Genomic DNA, 22870 nt, shown 5'->3' with positions numbered 1-22870 from the left:
TCACAACCATCTGTAATGAGGTCTGGTGCTCTCTTCTGGCAGTGCAGGCATACATACAGGCAGAACACTGTATACATAATAAATAAGAATAGAATATAGCATAATATTTTACAACAAACTTTTCATAGTTCTGCAGGCTGGGAGTCAAAATCTGAGTACAGGCAATTTCAGTATTTGGTGATAGTCACTTTTGGGTTCATAGCTGGAACTTTCTAAGTCATTTGATGGTAGAGACAAGACAGCTCCTTAAGGCTCTTTCATTAGGGCAGATTCTCATGACCTTTTGACCTCCATTCTTTGCATCATTATTTTATTTTGGTTTTTCAGGAGAGTGTTTCTTTTCTTTCTTTTTTAAAAAATATTTATTTATTATGTATCCAATATTCTGTCTGTGTGTATGCCTGCAGGCCAGAAGAGGGCACCAGACCCCATTACAGATGGTTGTGAGCCACCATGTGGTTGCTGGGAATTGAACTCAGGACCTTTGGAAGAGCAGGCAATGCTCTTAACCTCTGAGCCATCTCTCCAGCCCCAGGAGAGGGTTTCTTATTTTTTTTTATTTATTTATTAAAAATTTCCACCTCCTCCCTGCCTCCCTTTTCCCTCCCCCTCCCCACCTCCCCCTTCCTCTCTAGTCCTAAGAGCAGTCAGGGTTCCCTGCCCCGTGGGAAGTCCAAGGTCCTCCCCCCTCTATCCAGGTCTATAACGGTGAGCATCCAAACAAGCCAGGCTCCCACAAAGTCAGTCCATGCAGTAGAATAAAAATCCAGTGCCACTGTCCTTGGCTTCTCAGTCAGCCTTCATTGCCAGCCACGTTCAGAGTGTCCATTTTGTTCACATGCTCCAACACTCCCAGTCCAGTTGGCCTTGGTGAGCTCCCATTAGATCAGTCCCACTGTCTCAGTGGGTGGACATACCCCTCGTGATCCTGACTTCCTTCATGTTCTCCCTCCTCCTGCTCCTCATTTGAGAGGGTTTCTCTGTGTAGCTTTGGAACCTGTCCTGGAACTTGCTCTGTAGACTAGGTTGGCCTCGAACTCACAGAGATCCACCAGCCTCTGCCTCTGCCTCCCGAGTGCTGGGATTAAAGACATGTGTCACCACTACCCGGCCTACCTTTTGCCATCATTCTATATACAATAATCATAGTTTCTCAGACATATGCATCTCAGGTCTGGAGAGCTGGCTTATGAGTTAAGAGTATTTGTTGTTCTTGAAGAGGAAGTAGGTTTGGCACCCATATGGCAGCTCAGGGTAATTCCAGTTCCAGGGTATCTTCTTCTGGTTTCTGTTGGTATCAGGTACACACCTGGTACATATGCATACAGGCAAGCAAACACTCATTCACAAAAAATTAAAAATATCAAAAAATGTATCTCACCCATGATATTCCCTGCTCAAAGCCTTCCATGTCTCTCCCAGATGTTTGGAATTAAACCGAAACCAGTGTGGTGGCACACACTTTCAGTACCAGCACTTGGACGGCAGAGAGGCAAGAGGAACTCTGTGAGTTCAAGACTAGTAGCTAGTTTGGTCTACTATCAAGTTTAAGACCATCCACAGTGATGTGATGAGATGTTGTCTGAAAAAAACAAAAACAAAAACAAAAACAAAAGCCGGGCATGGTGTTCCATGCTTTTCATCCCAGCACTTGGGATGCAGAGGCAGATCAGTCTAGTCTACAGAGTTTCAGGACTGTTAACACAGAGAACCCTGTCCAAAACAAAACAAAAACAAAAAATAATTTTAAAAAAGCCCCAAAACAAAAATTCAAACAAACAAAAAAAATCTAACCTACCAAGTGACCAAACAAACAAACAAACAAAACCCCCCCAAACCCCTTAGCCTCCTTATGGAGACCTAAGATTTTGTAAATTTATTTGCTCTAGAAACACGGTGGCTTTGTATACGCATTTAGCTGGTATCCAAAATCATACCTGAGCTGAAAGCTAGGCCCGTCTTTGAAAACTGGAGTGGCTTTGGGCAGCTTCCTTAGCATATATGAACTTGTTTCTCACCCACAGAATATGGTTAATGTCACCCATTTGGAGAGTGCACATGTGAACTGAGATATGACAGTAGGGTGACTGGTGCACTGCTGGACAAATGGTCATTATTATGTCATTCATTCCCCTAGCAAATACTGGAGTGCTGCATGCCCAGCCCCTTGCCCGGAAGGAGTTGGAATTCTGGTGTAGGAGGCAAGCACTTCTATATCCTAGAGTCCTCTCGGATACTAATGACAACCAAAAATTTCAAACACATGCCAATGTGCCAAGAAGAAGAAAGCAAAGGGATTATGGGAGAAGGGAGGCATCCAACTGGGCTCTTTAGGTGAAACTAACAGGGAAGTGGCAGTCCATGACACCGCCACCTACAGAGTACTGAAGGAGGTCCAGGCTGGCATCCTATCCACAGTAACATCATGGTCATCCAAAACCTGTTGGGACAAGGGACCTTCATTCTAGTGGGAAGGTAGTTACTGAAACAGGGTTGATCACATTGGGCTGCTTAGGTTTGGGGTGAAGAATGGTTTAGGGTTGGCAGCTCCAGTTGGGGTAGGGATGAATAGGAGGCAATAGGAAATGAACAGGCTTATGAGTGCATGTCTATACGTCGCAATGCTAAGCTCCACAGATAGCATTTGGTTCCACTATGGAACCGAAAACGTGCAAGTCTGGTCTCTTGATGTGTCTGCAGTGAGAAGCCCAGGGAAAGTCCCTTTGATCTGGATCCTCAAGGACAGTTGTACCTGAGGCTTGCGGGAGATCCGCAGGGAGTCAAAGAGCAAGCTCTATGCAGTGGCCCAGAGCTCCCGCCTAGATTGAGGTGCCACTGCCATGTGGGTGAATGGGAAGAGGTGAAAAGCCCGGGCAGATGCCTTGAGGAAGCACTTCTCTAAGTATCGAGACTTTAAAGAGAACCGACAAGGGAGTGAGGTAGGCTCCCGCTTACTGCAGGCTTTGTCACCGCGGATGCAGCCAATTACCCAGTCCACGGAGGCCGGCCTTCCTCGCACTGGCCCGAGCATAGGCCAAGGTCACACAGCGGCAGGTGAAAGGGGCACGCTCGAACCTGGACTGGGTTAAAGTCAGCGGGGCCCACTACGAACAGGGCAAGAACCTGGCTCTGAGATATGAGGCCGTAGCCAAGGAGCCAAGATACTGCCAGAACCGGAACTGCGCGACCCCCTTGAACCCCACCCGCCTCCAGCTCCGCCCGCGCACAGACTACAGAGTCCACAGGGCCGTGCGGTGTCTGACGTCACTCTTGGCCCCGCCCTCCACACGCTTAGCTGCGCGTGGCCCTACGGGAGTCGTGGTCCCGCCCCGCACGCCCGCGCGGAGCCGCGGGCGGCTGGAACTACAGCTCCCGGCGTGCCCCGCGCGGGGCGTAGGGGGCGGGGTCCCAGGCCAGGGGCGCGCCGCCCGGGAGGGCGGAGTGCGGGGGGCGGCCGCCCGCGCCCCTCCCCCTGCCGCCGCTTCCCCCTCCCCCGACGTAAACTGGGATCCCTTTCCCCTTGTGTCCGCCATATTGGACTCTAACTCTGGTCAGCGGCGGCGCCGGGCCCGGTAGACTCGCGTCGCTCCCGCCAGCAGCCGCCCCTCAGCTCCCGCCCGCCCCGCCCTCCCCGCCTGGGAGGAGACCCCGCGCCGCGCCCCCCGCCCGGCCGGCCGCAGCGCCCGCCGCCGCCTCCGCCCGCCCGCCGCCGCCGCTGCCGCCGCCCGCGGCCCGGCGCCCGCCCGCGCCCCTTCCCCGCCCGCCGTCCTCCGTCCCTCCCTCTCGCCATGAGCCCGGCCGACGCCAAACGCGGGGCCAAGCGCCGGAAGAACAAGCGCGGCGGCGGCGGTGGCTCGGGCGGTAGCGGCTCGGGCGGCAAGGCCGGCTCGGCGGCAGCGCTGCGCGGCCCCCAGGCCCCGGGCCCCGGCGCGGCGGGCCTGCTGGGCGGCGCGGCGGCCCACGGGCCCCTGGGCGCGGGCGCGGGCGGCGCCGCCGGAGGCTACTTCGAGGTAAGCAGCGGGGGTCCGCGGGCGGGAGCGGCCACCGCCCCCTCACGAGCGGCTGGGCGGGCGGGCGCGGCCGGCGGATAACGGGCCGGCAGCTGCCTGGCTGACAGCTCCTCCCGGGCGCGAGCGGCTCAGAGGGCGACGCCGGAGGGACCCCCGGGGCACCCCGCCGCGGCCTCGGGGCTGACTGAAAAGTGCCCCCTAGAAGTTTCTGTGAGCCGCCTAACGCGCTGCGGGCGCGGCTGCCTTGTCCTCTCCGGCTGCTCCGGGCGGCTCTCGGGAGTCGCCGGGGGTCTCGTTCCTCAGAACTGTCGGCCGTGTGTAGTCGCGAGGGCTGGGGTAACTATTTTCAGTTTTACTTACACAGGCCGGCCGCCGCTTTTATTCTGCTTCAGAAGATAGTGCTTGTACGTGGGATGCAGTTGGCATGGTCGTTTCCACTGCTTGGATTGGCCACTGAATGATTTGGGGTTTCTCTCAAGTTGAGTTCTTGTAAGGTTGTTAAAACAAGTTACCTTGTTTTCAAGATAGTCACAATGAAGAAACCAAAAGCTTGAGGAGTATTGGGGTGTCAAATCATGAGACAGATTTTTTTTTTCCTTTTTGCTAGAGATTCGAAATATTGTGTTAGCACAGTATGTGTTGAGAGCAGATAAAGCATTGCGTGTGGCATGATTTTTGATGGTCATGTTGTTTTAGAAAAGTGCAGCAATATGTGAGTACTTTAATTTTTCCCGGTGTTCTCTGCAGTTTTGGTACAACTGTTGGAGCTTTCTTCCCTTCGCATTGTTAAATTTGTTTAGCATCTGGGATTCGGCCTTGAGCTTGAGTTTCCAGTTTGTCCTTTTCCACGACTCTGGACAGTAAAGCGAGCTTTAGTTTTAGATGAGGTGCCTTTTGGTTTTCGGACGTTGAGGACCGGTTTTGTTTCTGTTGGGAGGTCGGCCTATGCAAACCCTTTAGAGGAATGTTATTAATTGCTGGAGCTGAAGTGAAGTACACCCGTTTCTGTGCATTCAGTGAAGACCAGGTGGTAACAAAGTAGAAGCCTTACTCCTTACACCTCATTCAAGGACTTAGTAATAACAACTTGTGTTGGAATATTTACCTGAAATAACCTGATTTTTGTAGCTCTTCAAACTCAGATAACCTTATGCATAGTATTAATTTTGATAGATTGTCTGTGTTGAGCTATTATGCATCAAGAGTTTGGACTATAACCCACCATTTAAAAAAAATCATACACAAAAAAGGTTTATAGAATGCTTCCAGTATCTTCTGTTATGTTATTAAGATACTTGTTCACAGATTTCTCTGTGCACTTTTGAATTTTGACCTACATCATGAAAACATTGGCTTTTGCTGTATTTTAAATTCAAAGTATCTTGACGGGTGTGGTGACACACACTTTTAATCTCAGCACTCAGGAGGCAGAGGCAGGTGAATCTCTGAGTTCCAGACCTATGTGATCTACAGAGTGGGTTCCAGTACAGCCAGGGTTACATAGAGAAGTCCTGTCTCGAAAAACAGGACAAAACAAAATTTAAAGTATCTATAGTTTAAACATTTTTTGAAAGTGTTCTAATCATATAGAAAACTAGTCTTCATGGTAAGAGGGATGAAAATGTCCTTGCAACCTGTGTTTTTTTTTTTTTTTTTTTTTTTTAGACTGGGTCTCTAGCTCTAGCTGACACGGAACTCACTATGTGGAGCATGTTGACTTCAAACTCAACAGAGATCCTCTTGCCTCTGCCTCCCGAGTACTTTGATTAAAGATATCAACACCACACTCCGTTTCATAGAGATCTTAGTGCCACTCTGAAAACCCAGTTTCCCTACAGATGGCAAACTCTTTGAGTGCCTTATCTGGCACAGTACAGGCATGCAAAACAATGTCAGCAGGTAACAGTGTCTGTCTTAGTCCTGTGTTTCTCAGAAGTCCTGAGGAGCATCCTCTGTTCCCTGCAGGTCACCAAACCAGAAGGTGACTTAAGAGAGAAGACAGTGGAAGGGCTGTTTTTATCCTTAGTGGGGAGTCCCAGCCACATTGCTGCATGTTCAGGGCACAGAATTGTAGGTTATACCACCTTCATTGAAGTGACTCCTGAGCCATTTAGGGCATTTGTGGGTATGGGGAGCTTCTATAAAGAAAAGGGCAATGGGAGAAGGAAACCAGCAATCATTGGTCTTGAAGTAAATTCTCATGTTCAAGGCTGTGTGTGCATGTACAAATTTAAGTTTCTATTCTCTTTGGGCATGATGTCAGACCTGTACTCCTTACAGGGCACACAGATCCTAGAATTAAGAATTAAACAAGTAAATGCAGGGAAGACTGTAAACAGTGCTTGGTGACAGTCTGTAGATGAGGTGTGATTTTGGCCATTTTATTTCAGAATGGTGAGCTGGGCTTTATCAGAGATCCGGCTTCAGGATAACTATTGATGTTTTTTCTAATTGTGAAATGGAGAAATTCTCATTAAAAATGTTGGACTTGGGTCTTGGACTCTAATGAGCTTGTGTAGTAGTTAGACGGCTCACTTAGTGAACATTTAGAAAGAAGCATATCAAGGATAAATCTAAGGTGGTTGTGTTGACGCACATCTTTAATCCCCACACTCAGGAGGCAGAGGCAGGTGGATCTCTGTGAGTTTGAGGCCAGCCTGGCCTACAGAGTGAGTTCTAGGACAGCCAAAGATACACAGAGAAACCCTTTCTCAGAAAAAAAGCAAAAATAAAATAAAATAAGTTATTTTGCATTTCTATTTTGAGATATGATTTGCATAATGTTCATGATATAGTAAATGAAAAGTAAATGAAAAGGATTGCAGGTGTTCATAACCTAGAACTGTTTTTGTAAAATTACTGCAAGCATATGAATTTACATAGGAAAGTCTCGTAGAGTGTCCACAAAGACTTCGTGGTGGGCATTCTGAAGCTTATTTTCCCACATGGTTCAAGCTTTCAAACTTTTCTGTAGTGAGTCTTATTTATAGACCAGGAAGTTGAATGGTACTACTGTTTGCAAATAAAAATAATGGAGGCTTAAAAAAAAATAATGGAGGCTTTTCTTGTCATCCTTTGGCACTTAAATGTTTTGATATTAGGTACAGAAACAAAAGTTGTCTACATAATGAGAATTATATTTTTTTCCTAAGATTTATTTATTATATATACAGTGTTTTGCCTGCATGTATGCGTGCAGGCCAGAAGAGGGCACCAGATCTCATTACAGATGGTTGTGAACCACCATGTGGTTGCTGGGAATTGAACTCAGGACCTTTGTAAGAGTGGTCAGTGCTCTTAACTGCTGAGACAGCTCTCTCATATCTTCAAAATAAGTAACATTAAGTCATGTACACTTACAAAACCCAGAAATTTTCTGTTATGGAAATCAACCTGTGTTATTAGCTGTTGGAATATCAGATTGCATGTGACTTATTCTCACACAGGACTGGAATGGGGATTTAAGGCTATTTTTGTAATGCTGTGGGAGATTTATAAAATGATGCCACTTAGGGTAGGAGTCAAAGGAAGTTTTCAAATTGATTTTAAAAATTTAAATGAGAAAACTGTCAAGGAATTATGGACATTTGTAATAATGTGAATTTCTTCTCATTCTGATTGATGCTGGGAGTCTAACTAACAGTGGATTAAGGCCATCGTGCAAGTGCATCCTGAGCTTAGAGGGTGTGCAAGGCCTGGTATGTATTTGGATTTTTGAAGTAGGTGAAGGTACACTTGTTACAGTTCACATTGCTTTAGCAGTCTGAGGAAGTAGGTTGAATAAAAATCTAGAGTTTGAGGTGCTTTAGAATTACTGGTTTAACTTCGAACAGCTTACTTTACTACCATCCAGCCTTTAGAAAAGGTGTCACCACAAAAAGCCCTGTCGTGGCAGATTCTTAAGAGTGCTTCATGACATTGTGGGTGTCCCCAGTGCCCTGTGCTCCTCATCATTCACTCCAAGGTGTGCTACCTGTCCTTGCCATGCCTTCTACTTGTTTCTGAGTTTTATACAAAAGGGTTTTTTGTGCTAGAGTGTTTTGGCTCGACATTACATTTGAGGTCACTCCAGGGTAATACTGCATTTGATTGTTGTTTTATATATGGCATGTACACTTTGCACTGTGAAGGTTCCTCTGTCTGATCTAATGTGGATGGACGTTGAGATTGCTTTATGGCTGATGTGAATAAACTCATATTTTTGTGTCTTTTGGTGTGCATGGATGCTGTTTAAATTGGGCATTTTCCTGGGAATAGGGTTGCCATGTATGTAGAGGTGTGTCTTGAGATTCAACTGGTCAGCTTTCTTAAGTGATACTGCTGTGGGCTAGTTTTTATAAGTTAATATATAACAAAATTAATTTTTGTCAGGAAACAGATCTTGTGTTGTTGCCCAGGGTCTCAAACTCCTGAACTCACATGAGCATTTACTTCAGCCTCCCTGAGAAGTTAGGACTGTGGACCAGTTTTGTGTTCCTAAGGATTGAACCTGGGACTTGTGTATGCTTAGTGTTCTACCACTCAGTCATGTCTCCAATCTTGTTATTGGTATTTTAATACATATGGAGTCTCTATGTAGGTTATTGTGTCAGTCAAGGCACAGGACAGTTTCATTAATCAGAAAAATACTAATGTTATCCCTTTATATTTGTACTCTTTCTCCCATTCTTGTTCTTTTGTATTGGTTTGGTTTTGGTTTTTCGAGACGGTTTCTCTGTGTAACCGCCCTGGCTGTCCTTGAGCTAGCTCTTGTAGACCAGGCTGGCCTCAAATTCAGAGATCCACCTGAGTGCTGGAATTAAAGGTGTGCACCATTTTTTTTAAGGTTTACTTATTTATTTATTTAGTGTGTATGAGTGCTCTATCTGTATATATACTTTTATGCCAGAAGATGGCATCAGATCCCACTACACATGGCAGTGAGCCACCATTTGGTTGCTGGGAATTGAACTCAGGACCTCTGAAAGAGCAGCCAGTGCTAGTGCTCTTAACTGCTGAGCCATCTCTCCAGCCCCTCACTCTTTATTCTTGACAGCACTGTTACTTACTTCAGAAAGTCAAAGTATCATTATATTAGTCCTGGCTGTCCTGTACTCATTGGGTAGAACAGTTAGAATTGAATTTGTGACAATCCTTCTGTCTTTGTCTCTCAAATACTGAGATTACAGGCATGCCCCTATAATTTTATGTCCTGAAGAAGTTATGTAGATGCCATCTTACAGTATGGAACCTTTTGAGGTGGCTTATTTTCCTAAACGTGATCTCTAAGACTTTTCTAAATTGCATGTGTCTGTAGTTTGTTTCTTTTCACTGCTGAATTCTTTTCATTGTATGTATGGATGTACTGCAGTTGATTCATTCTTTTATTGGTGGACATTGGGTTTTTTTTTCTAAGGTTTATTGGTTATAGAATTGCTATCAACCTTTGGGTGCAGATTCTTTTGTAAATATAAATTGTCTTTTCTCTAAGGCTCTGCAGAGTGGGAACTGAGTTGTATGGTTACATTTTGAGAACCTACCAACTATTTTCTGGCAATGTATGAAAGTTCCAGTTGCTCTGCATATTTACTAGCATTTGCTATTTTCAATAGTTTTTCTTTTAATAATTTTTCTATTTAAAAAGTTTTTGTTTATTTTATGTGTGTTTAGGTGTTTTTTTTAAAGATTTATTTATTTATTTATGTATACAACATTCCTTCCATGTATGCTTGCATGCCAGAAGAGGGTGCCAGATCTCATTATAGATGGCTGTGAGCCACCATGTGGTTGCTGGGAATTGAACTCAGGACATCTGGAAGAACAGTCAGTGCTCCTAACCTCTGATCCATCTCTCCAGCCTGTGTTTAGGTGTTTTGCCTTCTTGTATTTCTGTATACCACATATATCCTGAGTATACATAGCAGCCAGAAAGAGGTGTTGGAGCTCCTGGAATTGGAGTTACCAACTGTTGTGAGCTGCTGTCTCTCCAGCCCCATCTTTAATTATTTTAGTAAATAGCATATAGTAGTATCATGGTTTTTTTAATCTGTATTTTTCTATTGACTAATATTAACAATTTTTAAAGATTTATTTATTTATTATGTATACAGTATTCTGCCTGCATGTATGCCTGTAGGCCTGAAGAGAGCACCAGATCTCATTATGGATAGTTATGAGCCTCATTATGTGGTTGCTGGGAATTGAACTCCTTGGAAGAGCAGCCAGTATTCTTAACCACTGAGCCACCTCTCCAGTCCCAGTATTAACAATTTTCATGTGTTGTTTCCATCCAGTTTCTGTATCTTCTTGGAAAAAGTATTATTTAGAACAGCCTTTTTTGGTTTTGTTTTGTTTGTTTTTTGAGACAGGGTTTCTTTGTGTAGTCCTGGCTGTCCTGGAATTTGCTCTGTAAACCTAGCTGGCCTCAAGCTCAGAGATGCACCTGCCTCTGCCTCCTAGTGCTGGAATTAAAGGTGTTCATTACTATACCACTGCCCAGGTCAGCACTGCCCATTACCTTTTTGAGTTTAGAAAGTTTTATAATTCTGGATGCAGGTCTTTTGATATATGTGATTTGTGGACATTTCCTTTTAGTCTAAATCTAGTTTCTTGTTTACTGTTATTGACACTTTTTAAGTTTTTTGAGACAGGACTTCTCTGTGTAGCCCTGGCTGTCCTGGAACTCATTTTGTAGACCAGGCCTCCGCTGCTTTTGTCTCCCAAGTGCAGGGACTAAAGGCATGCGCCACCACTGCCTAGGAATTGGTCCTATTTTGTTGGTTATTCTGTACTCTTTATTCCACGATGTGCTTGCTGTACCTGCTTCATAGCCAGTGCCAGATTGCCTTGAGTATTCTTCCAACTAAAAAAAAAAGAACAGTTAATCAATTTTTGTCATTTTCATACATTTCAGAATCAGCTTGCTAATATATAGAAGTAGTTTTTATGAGATTTGAATAGAAAACTCTCAGATCTGAGCATAGATCAAGAAAGTTGACAGTTATTTTGGTTTGGTTTTGTTTTGATTTGGTTTTTCGAGACAGGGTTTCTCTGTGTAACTGTCATGACTGCCCTGAAACTTGCTTTGTAGACCAGCCTGGGCTCAAACTCACAGAGATCCATTTGCCTCTGCCTCCTGAGTGCTGGAATTAAAAATCACTGCCCAGCAACAGTTATTATTTTGGATCTCCCAAAAGTTGAAAATGGTAGTATTGGCTTTCTGCTTATTTGGTTGTCTTTATTTCTTTCATTAATATTTTCTGCATGTAGCATAAAGACCATACAGCTTATGTTGTTCCAGATGAATGTATATTTCGTTATTTCAAATCTTACTTTTCTCAACTATTTCAAATAACTTCTTTATTTTTAGTCTAGAGGTAGAACCCAGGGCCTCTTCTGCATGCCACACACTCTGACACACTTGCCATTCCTTGACCAATACTCCTTTTACCTCTTATTCCACCTCCTGGCGCCCAACTCTCACCCCTCCTAAATATTATAAATATTATTTTTTAAGTATAATTTGCTCTTTCTGCATGTTTGACTTCATGCCAGAGATCTGCCTGCCTTGTCTCCACCCCTGAAATACTGGGATCAAAGATGTATGCCACCATGCCTGGCTTTTGAAGTTGTTTCTTTCTTGTCTGTTTCAGTAGTTTAGTGGTGTGATGGCTAATCTTGGTTGTCAACTTGATATACTTGAGAACACTGAACCTCAGTTGAAAAATTTCCTCCATCAAATTGACCTGTGGGGCATTTTCTTAATTGATGTAGGAGGGCTCAGCCCACTTTGGGTAGTGCCATCCCTAAGCAGTTGTATCTGGATTGAGTAAGAACTAGGGAGCAAGCTAATAAGCTTAATTCCTCCATGGTCTCTGTTTCTGTTCCTGTCTCCAGGTTCCCGCCTTGGGCTATTACTTGACTTCCCTTGATTATGGACTGTAACCTGGAAGCTAAAATAAACCCTTTTCTTCCCTAAACTCTGTTTGGTACTGGTGTTTATCACAGCATCAGCCGACTAGTACAAATGGTCTTCAAGAAATTGGTCTATTTCATCTAAATGTTTGAGTCTCCTTTATTATCCTTATATGTCTGCCTCATGTAAACATGGTTGTTTGTTGGTATCCGTACTGTTTGAAATGTGGGTTTCTAGTAAATATGCTGAGTTGCTGGACATGAGCTGCTCCAGAAGTACTCTTCTTTCCATTCTTCTGTGGTCCAACTTGGTAGAGAAGCCCTGGATGGGCAGCTTTCCTTTATGTTGAGTTTTATCTTGGTCATCCTGGCCATCCGCTGTTTATCAGAGATGTGTGGGATGTGGCCATAAACATTAGTGCTCCTCTCAGATCAGAACAAGGGCAGAGATGCCAATAGGGCATGGACATGCCCACCATTATTTTCTACTCACTGGTGCTCCTGTTATGTGAGTAAAGCTCTTGTTAAACTGAATACTTTATACTGATTTCTTATCCCTGGTCAGATAACTTCAGACAGTCTCCTTTAGTGCCTTCTGGTTTGACATGATCATATCAGGAAAGGGATACATACTGGGGATTGAACCTAGAGTCTTCTGAGGCAAGTTGTTGACTTCTGAGATAACTATATTTTTAGTGACCCACCCCTTTATTTTTATTTATTTTACATTTTTTAAAAAAGTGTTGTTTAGTTGGGCAGTGGTGGCGCATGCCATCCCAGCACTCAGGAGGCAGAGACAGGCGGATTTCTATGAGTTTGAGGCCAGCTTGGTTTAAGAGCGAGTTCCAGGACAGGCTCTAAAACTACAGAGAAACCCTGTCTTGAACCCCACCACCACCACCACCAAAGTGTTATTTTGTGTGCCTTGTATATGTATGTCTGTGTACCATGTTTGTGCCTGGAGCCCACAGAAGAAAGAAGAGTGTGTCAGACCCTCTGGGATGAGTTGTGGGATGTAGGTGCTGGGAATTGACCTCTGGAAGAGCAGTCAGTGCTTTTAACCTCTGAGCCATCTCTTCAGCCTCCTCTCTTGAATATTTTGACACATGATTTGCTGTATGACTTGGTTTATTTTGACTTTGAGTTGTGTTTTTGAAACAGGATTACTCTATGTAGCTCAAACTGACCTTGAACCTCCCATAATACTGGAATCAAGTGTACATAGACAAATTAAGATTTGTACACAAATATGTAAGAATAAGTGAAAGACATGGAATGTCTTCTTCCTCTGATACTTTCACCTTATTTATTTCAAGTATTTAGAAAATTGTTTATTATAATACTTGTGGGCACACATATGCCACAGCATGTGTGGGATCAGAGACGACAGCTTTCCTTCCACTATGGAATCTGAAAACAGGACTCAACTCATCAGGATTGCTCGTCAGGTGCTATTACTCACTGAATCATCTTGCTGACTCAGTCCATGTTATTTGTTGAGACAGTGTCTCAATGAACCTGAAATTAGCTAGGATGACTGGCTAGTGAGTTCCTGGGATCCATGTTTCTCTTATCTCAGTGTTCAGTGCTAGGATTATAGGCATATTTAGCTGTTCCCAGCTTTTTACATGTGTGCTGGGAATTTGAACTCAGGTCCTCTTGCTTGAACAGCAAGTGATTTTACTCATTTAGCCTTTTCCCTATCCCGAGTTTTAATTTTATTTTCAAACTTAAAAATTTTTAATTTAAATAAAATTTTAATTATATTTTATATGCATGAGTATTTTGTCTTCATGGTATATATATCATGTGTGTGCATGGTGCCGTTAGAAGAGAGCACTGGCTTCTGGAACTGAAGTTACTAGCAAATGGCTGGGAATCACCATATGGTACTGGTAACTGAACCCAGGTCTTCTACTCGAGCAACAAGTGCTTTTAACTACCCAATCATCTCTCCAGCCCCAGTTTTGTTTTTTTTTTTTCTCCTTGATAATGGCACATGCCCTTAATCCTGGAACTTGAAGGTAGAGAAAGGCTATCTTAGCTATATATTGAATTTTGGGCTGGGTCTCCTTGAGCAGTTGTGAGCTGTCCTGAGTGGGCTCTGAAAATCAAACTTGGGTCGTCTGCAAAGAAACTGCTGAGCCATTTCTCCAGCCCCGAGGTTTGTTTGTTTTCTCTGTGTTTTTAGTTTTATGAGACAGTTTTCTCTCTGTAGCACTGGCGTCTTGGAATTAGCTCTGCAGACCAGGCTGGTCTCAAAGAGATCTACCAGCCTCTGCCTCCTGAGGGCTGGGATTAAAGGCATGCACCATTACCACCCAGCCATCTGTTTTTTGAGACAGAATTTCATTGCACAGCCTAGACTGGTTTCTAGTTCACTCTGCCCCCATGCTCCCCCCCCCAGACTTACTAGTGACTGAGGATAACCTTGAACTTTTGATGTTCTTGCCTCCACTTCCAGTGCTGAGGTTACAAGGCGAGCCCCACCGCTCTAATTTTATTTGGTGCTGAGTACTAAACTCAGGGCTTTGTGAATGCTGAGCAAACAATCTGCCTGCTGAGCTCCACCCCAGCACAAGCCCAGGTTCTGCACCCCCCCACACACAATTTTTATTTTATGTGCCGTGGAGTTTTCATGTATATCTGTGTAAGGGTGTCAGATCCCTTGAAACGAGTAGCAGATCCTTGTGAGCTGCCATGTGGTGCTAGGAATTGAATCCAGGTTCTCTGGAACAGCAGCAACCAGTGCTCTTCATTGAGCCATCTCTTCAGCCCATATGCCCAGGTTTCAGTACATGTTATTTTAGAGTAATTTTAGATTTATAAAATGGACACACCTGTAATTCTAGCTATATCTGAGCCAGAGGTTGAAGTACTGTTTGAGTTAGGAAGCTTGAGCCCAGCTTGGGTAACATAGCGAAACTTGACTTAAAAAAGAAAAGGGGGTTAGAGAGAGGACTCAGGGGTTAAGAGCACTGTCTGTTCTTACAGAGAACCTGGGTTCAAATCTCAGCACCCACATAGCAGCTCATAACTAATTGTAACTCCAGTTCCAGGGGATCTGACACCTTCACACCAATGCACAAAATAAATTTTTAAAAGAAGAAAAACCGTGTGTGTGTGTATATATATATACAAATAAAACTCGAATTAAAGAAGTAATTGTGAAAATAAAATTTATGAAAAGGTTAGCATCAACTTTCTCTTTTTATTTCTTTTATCTTCTATAATAAAGGAGTTCCAAGGCTTGAACTCAGGTCATCAGGCTTACTGAGCAAGAGTTTTACTCACTGAGCCATCTCACTGACTCTTATTGGTGTCTTTTATTTATTTCACTTTATTGTGCATATGATACGGTGTGTGTGTGTCCTTTATTGTATCACTTGAAGCATGTGGGAATAATTTTGTGGAGTCAACTCTCTTCCACCTTTATGAAGGTTCTGGGAATGGAATTCAGACTTTCACACCTACAAAGCCCCTTGAATTTTCTCTGAAATTATTGTGAAAGACTCATTAATGATTTTTAAGTTTTTCCTTAAGTATTTTATGTGGATGAGTGTTTTGCCTATATGTATGTCTGCACTATGTACATACAATACCTGAAGAGACCAGAAGAGGACATCAGATCCCCGGGGACTGGTTGTGAGCCCCAGTGTGGCTGTTGAGAATTAAACCTGGGTTCTCTGGAAGAGCAGTCAGTGTCCTTAATCTTTGTTGTTTCTCCAGCCACTAGGCACATTAAAGTGTTAAGTGTGAATGCAGTTTTCATGCTAAAATTCAATAAACAACTTTTAAAAAAATGTGTTCAAGTCAAGAGGTGGTGGCACGTGCTTGTGGGTAGAGGCAGGCAGATCTCTGTGAGTTCAAGGCCAGTCTGGTTTACAAAGCAAGTTCCCAGGACAGCCAAGGCTACACAGAGAAACCCTGTCTTGAAAAAAATCAATCAAAGAAACAGCAAGCATGTTTTCATTGTGTGTGCACACACAGGACCATGGTGTGCATGTGAAAGTCAGGAGACCTCTCTTAGTAGTTGGTTCACTTTTTGCACCATGTTGGTTCCTGATGTTGTTGTTATCATGTGTATGTATGATGTGTGTGCATAGATGCTTGCATACTCTAGTGCACTGGAGAAGGTCAGAGAACAACTTCCTGGAGTCACTTGTTCTGTTTCACTTTTATATGGCTTCTGGGACTGGAATTCAGGTCATTAGATTTGCACAGTAAGCTCTTTACAGACTGAGTCATCTCATTGGCCCCAAATTTAACTGTTAATAGTTTGCTGAATTAAAAAATTCTCTCTTGAAATATTTGGAAGTTCTGCTGTTGAAAGTGGTCTAACAGAGCAGACTGTCCTTAATGATTGCTGCCCAGAGCTTAGCCCTCTTCACAGTTTATTAGGGGTTGGTTATTAAGGGACTGACTGACTTGCCAGTAGTGGGCGCCTCTAGTCATTGGTTGATATAGAGGAAAATATTAAAAGACCTTAGCAAAAGCTAATTGTCTTCAATGTGAAAAAATTCCATATGTAAAAATTCAAATTAAAAATTATTTAAAAAATTTATATGTATGGGTATATGTATGGTATTATATCTGTGCACTACTGGTGTGCCTGGTATACTCAAGAAGGCCAGAAGAGGCCATTGGATCCTTGGAATTGGAGTTACAGTTAGTTGTTAGTGGCTAGGTGGGTACTGGGAATTGACCTTGGGTCCTCTGGAAGAGCAGGCAGTGCTCTTAACCACTGAGCCATTTCTTTATACCATAAGTGAATTTTTGACTGTGTATGTTTTCTCTTAAAAGCCTAGAAGTAGCTGGGCATGGTAGCAGTCTCAGCACTCAAGGCAGAAGAAGCCGGTGAATTTCTAAGTTTGAGGCCAGCCTGGTCTACGAGTGAGTTCAGCACAGCCAGAATGACACAGAGAAAGTTCTAATAGTCTATTTTAGTGTTCTGTTATTGTGGAAAGACACCATGACCAAGGCATTGGAAGCTTGCTTGCATTTTAGAGGGTTTAGTCTGTGATCATCATGGTGGGAAGCAGATAGGCATACTGCTGGAGCTGAGAGATACCTTGCATTTTGATCTGCAAGGTAGGCAAGACATGGGGATCAGGGAGACCAAGGCTGGGCATGAGCTTTTGAAACCTCAAAGCCTACCCCCATCAACACACTTCCTCCAATAAGGACACATCCACTTTCACAGGGCCATACCTCCTAATCCTTCCCAAACAGTTTATCAACTGGGGATTACCACATGCAAATATATGAGCCTATGGGGGCCATTTTCATTCAGACCATCATGGTGTTTTTTTCGATATGACCATAGGTTTTGTTGTCTGCTTTTAGATAAATTGGTTCTCAGGATAGAAGCCATGGGTTGAAGACATTGCTGCTAGTAGTTAAAAGCACTGGCTCATTGTTACAGAACCCATACTTTTTCACAAGCTGCTCACTAGCTGTATGAAATTATGAAAACAATTGAAGTAAAACTGAGAATCTGTTTTCAAGGATTATTTGAAATGTAGGTTTCAGGGACCTGGGTTTTTTGTTTTTGTTTTTGTTTTTCAAGACAGGGTTTCTCTGTAGCTTTGGAGCCTGTCCTGGAACTAGCTCTTGTAGACCAGGCTGGCCTTGAACTCAGAGATCAGCCTGCCTCTGCCTCCCAAGTGTTGGGATCAAAGGCTTGCACCACCACCACCCGGCTGAACTTTATGTGTATTGATGTTTTGTTCACTTGTATGTTTATATGTCTTGCACTATGTGCATGCAGTATTCATGGAGGCTGGAAGAGGGTGTCAGATCCCTTTTTGAACTGTAGTTACAGGTTGTTGTGAGTTTCCATGTAGATGCTAGGAATCCAGCCTAGGTCCTCTGGAAGTTTTCTGGGTTTTTTTTGTTTGTTTGTTTGGTTTTGGTTTTTCGAGACAGGATTTTTCTGTGTATCTTTGGTTGTCCTGGAACTCACTGTGTAGACCAGGCTGACCTTGAACGCATGGACCTCTGCCTGCCTCTGCCTCTCATTAAATGGCTTAGACCACCACAGCCCAGCTCACCCAGCACTCTTAATTGCTGAGTCCAACTCTGCCTAACACCCTTGAGGGATTAGAGAAGGAAAGTGTAGCATTTACAGTTGGTAAAACTAAGCACCCAGAAGTGAAATACCACTCATAACTTCACAGCAGTTCTAAAGTTATATGTTACTCAGTCTAGTCACTAGACTCTACTGTTTTACAGTGTTTTGTTAAAGTGGCTCAGTTTCTAGCCTGTATTTCTGTGTTTAGTGGGTTTTGGTTGTAGAAGCAGCTCTGACTGGTGAGCATAGGCAGAGAGTTGGGTGACTGCAACAGTTTTGAAAGATTTGCTGACCCATCCCTGCTGAACTTCAAGAAAGGCCTCCAGTACAGAAGTGTAGCTCTCTGCTATAGAATATGCAACCTTTCCAGACCTGTGGGACACAGTAGCCATTTATCATTGGGGACAACTTTCCCAGCAAGGGCAAGAGTGGACAGAGTGGCAGAAATAATGCATAGAAACCATGTGGCAGCAACATAAGTACATTATTTTGTCAGCAAACACTTTGGGAATACTCCTAGAAACATTGGCAGAAGATTTGAAAACAAATGATTGAGAGGAAATCTTGGAAGAATTTCTTTGAGATGGTTGTAAGATAGGTGTTTACAGTAAGAGCCAGCCTGTGATTTTTGCTTGATTCTGGTTCATTTGTGTGTGAGAAATAGAATATACAGATAGATTTTGAAGTTTCTTAGATAAACAGGATTTTATGGCTCAAACTGGATATTTGTGGTGTTGGAACAGCCATTTTCCTGTGTAGTTTCAGGAGGAGCAACTGGAAAGCTTATTCTCTATGCAGGGAGGTGGATTTGGAGAGCTGGAGGAAGTCTTAGTCTTTGTATTGTCTTGTAATGAGAGGGATGGGGACTCTTATTTGGCAAGACATGGGTTGGTCTTGTGACCAAGTAAAAAGCATTGCCTATTTTGAAGATGAAATTTTCTTTTGCATAAAGATAATTCATCTAAAATTGCTTACCTTTTCTAAGTGGTTGTTAGCAGAAAGCTACCTAGCAAGTTCAGTGTATTTTCAAAAAAATAAATACTTAAGCCCGCTCAAGGTGAAAGTACCATTTTAGCAATGAGTAGAAAATTACTTACTGAGAAACCTTGCTGTATAGAGTATTTTTGAAACAGATTTTTAGAATGGTCTCATTGTGTGTGTGTTTGCTAAGAATAATGTAAATAGTTACTATGCTGCGCACTTATTCTGGGAAATGAGTTTTTTCTGCCTGTTTAAAAGATTCTGTTGTACAGTAGTTTTGAGGGTTTTTTTTTTGTTGTTGTTAAAATGCTAAAATGTGACGCCTTCAGGTTACTGTGTAAGAAAGAACAAGGATCTCTTGTAAGATGTAAGCTCATTTTGCTGAATTTTAACAAAAACCCTTGCGTAATGGAGGGATGATGTAGAAGAGCAATTGTCCTGAGTTAGTAAATGCAGCCAGTGATAGATACCTTCCATTTAGCTTTATGTGTTTTGAGAGGGACTGTTGTTTTCAGCAGATGCTGCCAGTAAAAGCTGACTAATTGAATTTGATCTGCTCCCAATTATCTGTCTCCCCTTTTCTCTCTTCTTTAAACTTTTCTTAGTGTATGGAGAGAGGAGCACATGTGTGCCACAGCACACATGGAAGACTGCTTAAAGGACTTGGTTCTCTATTTCAACTATGTGAATCCTGATTGAATTCAGGTTGTCAGGCTTGGCAACAAGCACCTTCCCTGTCTTGTACTGAGCATGTGCTTTACTATTGACTATAGCACCAAATTTATTTTGTATACATTTTTAATCATGTTCTGTATCAGTGTAGAAAATACAGGTACTCTTAAGGATTCTCTTTTGCTTCATCTTAGTGCACAGTCTCTTATGTGCACAGTCTGTTAGGTGGCCTGTATTTGTGTGAGCCAAGTCCTCCTGACAGGTTCTTGTAGAATTCCTTTGTCTGGGTGCCTCTGTACCTTTCTGTTCAGTCTCATTTGTCCTTGGGCCTGGACTTCCTCACAGTGGCATAGAGGCATAGAGGCTGACTTCCAGGGAACACTTGTCCATTCCCACCCTTGTCTACTCTGTCTCCTAAATCCTTAGCATCTTTATGGCCTAGCTTGATGCTGTCTGTTCTGATCCTCTTCACCAATGTGAATGTCATCTCCTTACCCTCTTCAGGCAAGTTATGTGTATGTGTTGCTCTGTGACATACATATGTGTGTACTGGTGCATTTACACTTCCCCACTATGTATGTGTAATGTATCTGTAGATAGAGCAGATCCTTGATGTTTGCTGGCAGCCAGTCTATCTGAATCAGTGCAGTCGATAAGTTCAGTGAGAGACTCAAAAGAATAAGGTGGAGAACAACAGAAGACCCCTGACATTGACCTCTAGTCTCTACACAAACACATACACATGGTTTGTGTTTCCCTCCCCCCATTGAAAGCAGTGATTGGTTGGAAAGGTAGTAAACAGCCCTCAAAACATTATATAAGCTCCAGAGTGGTGAGTGGGTGGTGGGAAAAGTCCCTAGAGAGGTAAGAAGAGGAAGAAGTCATCAGGGTGGTGCTTGAAGCATCAAGTTTCTTTCTTTTTTTTTTTAAATTTTTTAAAATATTTTATTTATTTATTATGTATACAACATTCTGTCTGCATGTAAGCTTGCAGGCCAGAAGAGGGCACCAGACCTCATTGCAGATGGTTGTGATTCGCCATGTGGTTGCTGGGAATTGAACTCAGGACGTTTGGAAGAGCAGGCAATGCTCTTAACCTCTGAGCCATCTCTCCAGCCCCTTTTTAAATTTTTTTAATGATTTATTTATTTTTATTTTATGTGCATTGGTGTGAGGGTGTCAGATCCCCTGGAACTGGATTTTCAGACAGTTGTGAGCTGCCATGTGGGTGCTGGGAATTGAACCCGGGTCCTCTGGAAGAGCAATCAGTGCTCTTAACCGCTGAGCCATTTCTCCAACCCCAAGCATCAAGTTTCTTGAACTACATTGTCTCAGCTCATACTCTTGGTTTATGTTTGCCAGCTTGATGGTTTCATGTCTCTGAACTTACTTTAGGGAGTCTGATGAAGATACCTTTAAGTGCCTCTAGTAATAAGCCATTGATGTAATCTTGCCGAAATGCATGGAGGATGTAAGCTCAAAAACTTCATGTCACAGTAGATAGAACCCAGGTTCAGGGACTCCAAGATGGTGTTAGCCTGCTTAAAGCACTCAAAGTGGTGCTGAAGTGGGTCCAGTTATTAGAGAAGGCATAAAACAGTCTCATGCCAGTAGTATTCAGCCTGAACTATGTGTAGGATGTCTTGATGCTTAGACATTTAACCTTCAGCTTATCTAGTGAAAGCTTTCTTGATGCTTGGGGGATACTATATTTCTTTAAGATGGCTACTCATTAATTCTAGCCTGAAAATTCTGATAGCCTTTGGTCTAGGTTTGATTTTGCTTCCTGGATCAGTTTCAGACTTGCTAATAATCTACTTAATTAAAAAGTTTTATTGGTTAGGCCTGGAAAGATGGTTCAGTGGTTAAGAACACTTATTGCTCTTGGAGAGTACTGGGGCTTGATTTCCAGTCCCCCACCTAGTGGCTCAAAATCATCTGTAATTCTGGTTTCAACAGACTGATACCTTCTGGTCTCTGTGGACACCACACACACGGGGTACATAAATACATTCAGGTAAAATATACATATATTTCATATATGAAATAAAATAAATCTAAAAAAAATTTAAAGACATTTTTGTTGTTGAGTTTGGGGTTTTGAAATGGGAACCTATTTGTAGCCCTGGCTGGCCTACAACTCGCTGTATAAATATATAAGCAATTCTCCTGCCTTCTGAGTTACAAGCATATACTACCGTGCCCAATAAATTTTGTTTTGCTTTAAATAAGAACTTCATTAATGGAACTACCATGCCATCCAGCAGTCTCACTGCTGCCTATAGTAGCAAAGATAAAGAAACCTTTTGCTTTTTAAATCTTACTGCATAGCCCAAGTTGTTGTTATTCACTGTGATCCTCTTGTTTCAGCCTCCCAAATGCTGAGATGATTGGTATAAGCTACCACGCTCAGAGAAAATAGTGTTTTGAAGAGACACCTTGCTCCAATGTGATATAGCTAGAATATAGTCTACCTAAATGCTGACTAGCATAAAGGAAATATGGAGCATAGGCACTGGGTTCTATTCAACCACCCTCCTCTTAAGATAAGATCTGCTATTTACTATAGGTCTAGGCAAAGAAAGGCATGCTCTATATGATCTCAGTCTTTTTTTTTCTTAAATCTAATTTCCTTTGGTTAAGTTTGTTTTATTTATTTATGTTTTATATATGAGTACTCTGCATATATACCTACATGCCAGAAGAGGGCACCAGATCTCATTACAGATGGTTGTGAGCCACCATGTGGTTGCCAGGAATTGAACTCAGTACCTCTGGAAGAGCAGTCAGTGCTCTTAACTGCTGAGCCACCTCTCCAGCCCTCTAAGTCTTTGTTTTGTTTTGTTTTCTTCGAGACAAGATTTCTCTGTGTAGCCTTGACCTTCCTGAAATTCGCTTTGTAGACCAAGCTGGGCTCAAACTCAGAAATCCATCTTGTCTCTGTCTCCTGAGTGCTGGTTATTAAAGGCGTGTGCCACTGCTGCCACCACCACCATCACCACCATGATCCCAGTCTTATGTGAAACCCAACACACACATTGAAAACAGGCTGGGGAGAGGAGGTTGAAAGTGGCTGCTAAGCCAAGTTAGTAGTAGGAATAAGTTTTGGGGTTCTGTTACTATAGAGATAGAGATAGCTATAGAGAGCAGTAATATACTGTATATTTCAAAAAAGTCAGAAAAGTATCCTTTTTGTATCTTATTTTTCAGGCTGGCTTCAAACTCAATGTCAGTGGTTCTC

The 22870-nt window shown here is 43.0% G+C and overlaps 1 protein-coding gene across 4 annotated transcripts in view; it reads left to right on the top strand.

Annotated features, from left to right (window-relative positions):
* Positions 1 to 3857: 3857 nt before the first annotated feature.
* The window catches only part of Fam193a (family with sequence similarity 193 member A), a 127688-nt gene continuing 108675 nt past the window's right edge, over positions 3858 to 22870 (top strand). For 2 of the 4 annotated variants that reach the window (XM_085692025.2, XM_085692024.2), the window contains exon 1: positions 3859 to 4010. The gene's annotated coding sequence lies outside the window, so the exon portion shown is untranslated. Of the gene's footprint in view, positions 4011 to 22870 lie in introns of all 4 variants that reach the window. The other 2 variants (XM_085692027.2, XM_085692026.2) reach the window with 2 other exon arrangements.

The sequence above is a fragment of the Myodes glareolus genome, chromosome 8 (genome assembly GCF_982192425.1).
Source record: "Myodes glareolus chromosome 8, mMyoGla1.1, whole genome shotgun sequence".
Taxonomy (NCBI): Eukaryota; Metazoa; Chordata; class Mammalia; order Rodentia; family Cricetidae; genus Myodes; species Myodes glareolus.
Note: the sequence above shows the minus strand (reverse complement) of the source record. Positions and strands in the feature narration are given on the sequence as shown.